Raw genomic sequence first — 6,771 nt, 5'->3', positions numbered from 1 at the left:
TGAAAGTTATAACTTGAAACTTCAGTAATTTGTCTGTTAAAGGGATTGTAAAGCTTCCCGTTTTTTCACCGTAATAATTGGACTGCCTGAATAATTATCTACAGGCACTGGCATAGCAAGGGGGGGGCAGGGGGTGCTGTGGCCCCGGGCGCGCCATTTAGGGGGGCGACTTTCCGTGCCTCCTCCTAATTTTAATTGTTCGTGTCACCGACACGGATGTCCGGACTCCGGACCGGCCAGCGGCCACCATGTTTAATGTCCTCCAGCGCCCTGTGATTGGGCATATTGGGGTCATGTGAGGAGTGGGGCTGGAAGTCCCGCCTCCGCACATGACCGCCATACGCCCAATCACAGAGCGCCGGTAAACTCTGAACATGGCGGCGGGAGACGGCAGGTGCTGAAAGTGTGAGCCGCCGTCTTCCCCTCCGCTCTGGTGCTCTGCGGTACGGCGCTGTCTGTGTGGAGGGAGCGCATGGAGCGGGCTGCGGGTGGATGGCGCTGGCGGCCGGCGGGGGAGAGAGTCGGGACTCAGTCTGACATAATGACATAAAGTGTAAAAAAACATAAAAAGAGGGAAAAAAATAAGTAACTATAAAAAAAGTGGATGTTTATATAGGGGGGGGAATTTTTTTTTTTGCCCCGGGCGCCCATAACTCTGGTTACGCCACTGTCTACAGGGACTCCATTTTGAAGCTTTTAGGGCGGATATACCGGTTGAGCCTCTTTAGATCTATCACAGGCCTCCACCCACCTGTCCTCTTTGGGACCAGAAATAGGGTGGAGTAGAAGCCTGCAAAGTGCTCTGCCAAGGGAACCGGAACAGCCGCCCCCCTGAAGCTGGAGTGCCGTTATGAAGTGTTTGAGAGCTTGAGCCTTCAGCAGAGAGGATGGAATCTCTGGGCCAAATTCTCAAAAAGCTGTGCAAATTTAGTATTACCTAACTTATGTCATTTAAGTTACGGCGCCCTAAGTTGGTGTCGTAAGTGCCGTATCCACAGCGCATTTGCGCACAAAATTGCGCCATCCGTAACCTAAATTCCGAGGCGTGGTTATGGCAAGTGGGAAGGAAGTGGGCGTGCTTCATTGTAATGAGCCGTGACCCCATGCAAATGAAGGGCCGGCCGTACTGCGCATGCGCGCACGAATCTGGACCTCACTGGGCATGTGCAGAACTTTGCTCATCGCAATCAGTGAGATAGGTAAAAGGCCAAGCGTACTTAGTTTGAGGATCGCCCTGTGTCTAAATAGCCCCAGTCAAACACACTTCCCTTGCAAAAGTATTTCCCTGTGTTCCCTTCCTAAAGCAAGTTGCTTCTGCTTTGAACGTTTGTCAGTGTTTGTTGGTAAGATTTGTTTGTGAGAAAAGTTGTTGAGGAGTTGTAGAGTATAGTTGGTGTTTGTTTTTGATAATTTGTTATTTGTTTTGATTTTTTGCCTGTTTGTTTTTGATAAGTGTTTGTTTTTTGGTGTGTGATTTTTTTTGTTTCCCTTTTTTGCCTGTTTGTTTTTGAATTTATAGTAGCTGTCTGTTTGTGTTTTTTTTTTTTTTCTTTGTTGTGTGTGTATTGTTGATTGTTTTTTGGGTGAGTTTCCTGTTGCTGGGTGGTGTCTGTGATGGCCACCAAGCGCAGGAAGCTAAATTTTTCAGTGGCAGAGAAGCATATTCTTGCTCAGGGCATCATAAAATATGGGCACTTTCTCCATGGCCCTGAGAGCCACAACACCACCCCGGCCAGGAGGAAGGAGATCCTTAAAAAGATCACCAATCGGATCAATGCGGCGGGGGGGGGGGAGACTAGGACCATCGCTGGAATCCAAAAAAAAATAAACGATTTGAAGAGCGTGTCCCGGAACAAGCTGGCAACGCTGCATGCCCATACCAGGGGCACTGGAGGAGGGGGACCCTGCCCAGTCAGGATGAGTGAGGAGGAATGGGCAGTGGCCCAGTGTTTCCACCCACAGCAGGTGGTGGGCCTGCCTGGCTTTGACTCTAATGCTCCTGTGAGGACAGGTAAGTTTATTTTTTTTTCTATCTGGTGATTAGCATGTGTGGGTGGGGGAAGGGAAGATGTGCCAAGTGTGTGGATCCACCAACCTGTGATTGTTTTGTGTCCTCCCCAGATGGCCAGGAGGTGGCAGCCCCATCAGGGCAGGAGGTGGCAGCCCCATCAGGGCAGGAGGTGGCAGCCCCATCAGGGCAGGAGGTGGCATCCCCATCAGGGCAGGAGGTGGCAGCCCCATCAGGGCAGGAGGTTGCTGGCCCATCAGGGCAGGCTGCTGCACCACCCCCAAGACAGGCTGATGCTGAGTCCCAAGAAGGGCAGGATTCGCCATGGGAGGGGAGTGCCCACAACTCCCCTAATTTGGATGTTGAGTGGGAGGAGGATGAGGGGGAGGAAGATGAAAATATTGTTATTGGCCAGCAAATCCTGATGGGCCAAGATAGGACCTTTGAGTCATCCCCTGAGGGTGCCCCAGAGGCTCCCAGCAGTCACGCCACCATCAGGGGTGGCCCCTCCCAACCCTCCTCCAACATGCAGCAGCCCCCATGGGTCACTCCAACCCCTCCTCCAAGGCCACAAGCCTCAGGGGCAAGTAGGAGCCCGACCCCGGAAACCAGGGGGGGGTTTGAGCGTCTGCCGGTCAGTCTGCTGAGGGACAATGCCCGGCAGACCCGCAGTCTGGGTGAAATTAAAAAAACAATGACCAAGGTGGAGCACAGCCTGGGTTTAATGAGGGATTCACTGGGTGACGTGGCCAGCAACTCAGTGGGGGTCATCACCTGTTTGTGGGACCTGAAGAACGCCACAACAGGCGTGGCCCAGGAGGTGACTGCCCTGACCCAGGCTGTGCAGGCCAATACCCGGGCTGTGCAGGCCAATACCCGGGCTGGCCAGGCTAATACGGCTGACATCACTGCCTGTCTGACAAGGATAGCCGTGGCCTTGGAGGACAGACACCAGGGGAGGCTCCTTCTTCCCCTGCACAGACCCCCCGTGAAGATACTCCCTCCCCTGCACAGACCCCCCCCCCCGTGAAGATCCCCCAGTTGGCCGTGGCCGTGGCCATGGTCAGCCCAGAAGGAGCACTCGGCAACATCAGTAAGTTGCAGGGGTACTTTTGTTTTTGTTTTTTTCTTTTTTTTCTTATACTGTACTTATGATTTGGTTTATGTGTGTGAATGTGGGGGGGTGGCATTCCTGATAACATAAGGGTGTCACCCTCAGTTTTGGTGGAGTAGGGATCCCCAGGACCAGGGAGAAGTCATCCCAGGTTCCTGAATGGTGTATGAATGCACAGTGACATAATTGGAGCCGTGGCGGGGCGTTACTGCTCCCAAGTACCAAAGGGGGGGGTACTTGGATCTAATCCAATTCGATGTGCATGTGATGTGTCTGTGCTAGGGACCACAGTGGCGTGCATTCATGCATTCTCATTGTGAGATAATTAATGTGCGTTTTGTGTAAAAAAAGACATTCTCATTGTCATATAAGTAATGTGCATTTTATGTGCAAAGTAAATGTTTAAAGGTCACATAATCTCTGTGAGTTTTTGTTAAACCAAAAAAAAAAAGATAATTAAGGTCCATTTACTGGGCAAAGATGCCTTCAGCCAGTTGTCTCCTTATTGCCTGGCCCTCAGCAGACCAGGTAGAGGTGGTTGGGGGGGGGATTGCCTGGGTGGGGGGTTAGGTCAGGACATATCTCAACATGCAGGCCCCTTCTCAGAGCAAAATTATGGAGGATGCAACATGCCCCAATAATTTGACAGACAAAGTCTGGGGAATACAAGAGTGTACCCCCAGTCTTGTCAAGGCATCTGAATCTGGACTTGAGAAGGCCAAATGTCCGCTCTACTATTGACCGGGTGTGGATGTGCACCTCGTTGAATTTGCGTTCTCCGGGTGTTTGGGGGTTCCTAAAAGGGGTCATGAGATGGGGTCCCAACGCATATCCAGAGTCACCTGTAAGGGAAAAGACAGGAGGATATTAGTCATGCATGTGCCCCTTGTGATGTCTGCATCATGGGGGGGGCATACCTGACACCAATGTCACTCACCAATCAGCCAGCTGTCTCCATAAACGTTCATCTCCAAGTCTTGGTAGATCTTGGTCTGCCGTAGAATAAAACTGTCGTGGCACGACCCTGGAAACTTGGCACAAACGTGCCAGATGAGGCCATGGGCATCTACAATCATCTGGACGTTGATGGAATGCCACCCTTTTCTGTTTCTGAACAGGTGTTCAGTTTCATGGGGGGGCTGTAGTGCCACATGCGTGCAATCTATCGCCCTGATGGTCCTTGGGAAGCCAGCAATGCTGTAAAAGTCAGTCATGGCTTGCAGACGCTGCTCCTCCTGGGTGGGCTTGACAAATTGGTTGGTCATGCGCCGCAGTATGGCAGGGACCACCTGATGGACACATCGGCTCATTGTCGACTGCACCATCCCAGCCAGACCTCCAGATGCACGCTGGAATGAGCCTGTAGATAAAAAATGGAGGGTTGCCATAACTTTATGTAGAGGTAGCAGGGCATGGGAGCGTCTGGTTGGGGTGATAAGATCCTCCATAAGTAGTTGGGTGAGCTCCAGGATGGCTTCCCTATCAAACCTGAAGTTGCCATACACTTCATAATCTGGCATTTGAAACAGATCACGCCGTGGCCGATAAACTCTCTCCTGTGCCCTCATCCTCCTCCTCTGTGCCCTCCTCCTCCTTTGTGCCTGTAAGGTGGCAAGTGCCGTCAGAATCATTGATGTCCCAGGCATTTTTCCAAACAGATCCTTCACAAGTATAGCTCTAGTCACTACCTTCAGCAAACCCTTCCACGGCATGTGTAAAATTAGGGCTGGTTTTATAATGTGTAAATTTACACAGGGAAACTAACAGGTGCGCACAGGGCGGAAAATACGCCGCACACACTTAATTTTGTGGATCGCCCTAACTCCCTCATTTGCATCTTTGCCTATCAAAAACAGCGGCGAGCCTAGCGTAATTTGCGCCCGGGGATGCGCAGGTGTAACTATTTTAGGTAGGACGGAAAATCCGGAAATCTAGGCTTAACTCGGGCGCAAAGATACGCGCGGTGTAAATTTAGAAAACTTTAGTTAAGTCCGCGTATCTCTTTTGAGAATTTGGCCCTCTGTTTTTTTTTTTTAAAGAATTTCCGAGGTGGGGGATGAGAGAAATTCCAAAAGTGCCCCCATTGAAATGTTGACAGAACCCAGGGGTTCTGGCAAGGGCCGCTGATAAGGCAGTACAGCCAGCCCTCTTGTACTGGGCCCAGGAACAATCAGTTTAAAAAGGGGGGCCCAGGCACCTGTTGAGCAAGAGGGTCGACAGTACTGTCTTATTGCAGCCACATGCACCCCTTTCCATCTTCTGCCCTGGCTTCCCCCCATTTACCCTTTCCCCAGCAGCACTTCTGGCTTCCCTCCTCTCCCCTCCCGTTGGCAGTTACTGCGGGCACAAAGGAAGATGTTTCAGGATAGAGAGTGAGGGAAGGGGCCAGTAAATACATAGTTAGTCAGGTTGAAAAAAAAAGACACAAGTCCATCCAGTTCAACCACAAAAAATAAAAAAACAAAATAAAAAACACGGTACAATCCTATACACCCAACTCCATACCCACAGTTGATCCAGAGGAAGGCAAAAAACCCCAGCAGAGCATGATCCAATTTGCTACAGCAGGGGAAAAAATTCCTTCCTGATCCCCCGAGAGGCAATTGGATTTACCCTGGATCAACTTTACCTACAAATCTTAGTACTCAGTAATATTCTGTACATTTAGGAAATAATCCAGGCCTTTCTTAACCACTTAAGCCCCGGACCATATTGCTGCCTAAAGACCCAAGGGGTTTTTACAGTTCGGGACTGCGTCGCTTTAACAGACAATTGCGCGGTCGTGCGACGTGGCTCCCAAACAAAATTGGCGTCCTTTTTTCCCCACAAATAGAGCTTTCTTTTGGTGGTATTTGATCACCTCTGCGGTTTTTATTTTTTGCGCTATAAACAAAAATAGAGCGACAATTTTGAAAAAAATGCAATATTTTTTACTTTTTGCTGTAATAAATATCCCCCAAAAACATATATAATTTTTTTTTCCTCAGTTTAGGTCGATACGTATTCTTCTACCTATTTTTGGTAAAAAAAATCGCAATAATCGTTTATCGGTTGGTTTGCGGAAAATTTATAGCGTTTACAAAATAGGGGATAGTTTTTTTTTTTTGTTTTTTTTTTACTACTAATGGCGGCGATCAGCGATTTTTTTCGTGACTACGACATTATGGCGGACACTTCGGACAATTTTGACACATTTTTGGGACCATTGTCATTTTCACAGCAAAAAATGCATTTAAATTGCATTCTTTATTGTGAAAATGACAGTTGCAGTTTGGGAGTTAAACACAGGGGGCGCTGTAACATTTAGGCATCACTGTGTGTGTGTTTACTAGTGTAGGGGGGTGTGGCTGTAGGAATGACATCATCTATCGGATCTCCCCTATAAAGGGGATCACCCGATCGATGCGCCGCCACAGTGAAGCACGGGGAAGCCGTGTTTACACACGGCTCTCCCCGTTCTTCAGCTCCGGGGAGCGATCGCGACGGAGCGGCTAAAAACAAATAGCCGCGCCGTCGTCCCGGATCGCTCCCTGAGCGGACCCGACCTCCGCATGTACCGGGGGGGTCCCGATCGGACCCCCCACCCACGTCTAGCAGAGGACGTACAGGTACGTACATGTGCCTGTCTGTGCCATTCTACTGACGTATA

The sequence above is a fragment of the Rana temporaria genome, chromosome 4 (assembly GCF_905171775.1).
Source record: "Rana temporaria chromosome 4, aRanTem1.1, whole genome shotgun sequence".
Classification (NCBI taxonomy): Eukaryota; Metazoa; Chordata; class Amphibia; order Anura; family Ranidae; genus Rana; species Rana temporaria.
This window is presented reverse-complemented; position numbering follows the sequence as displayed.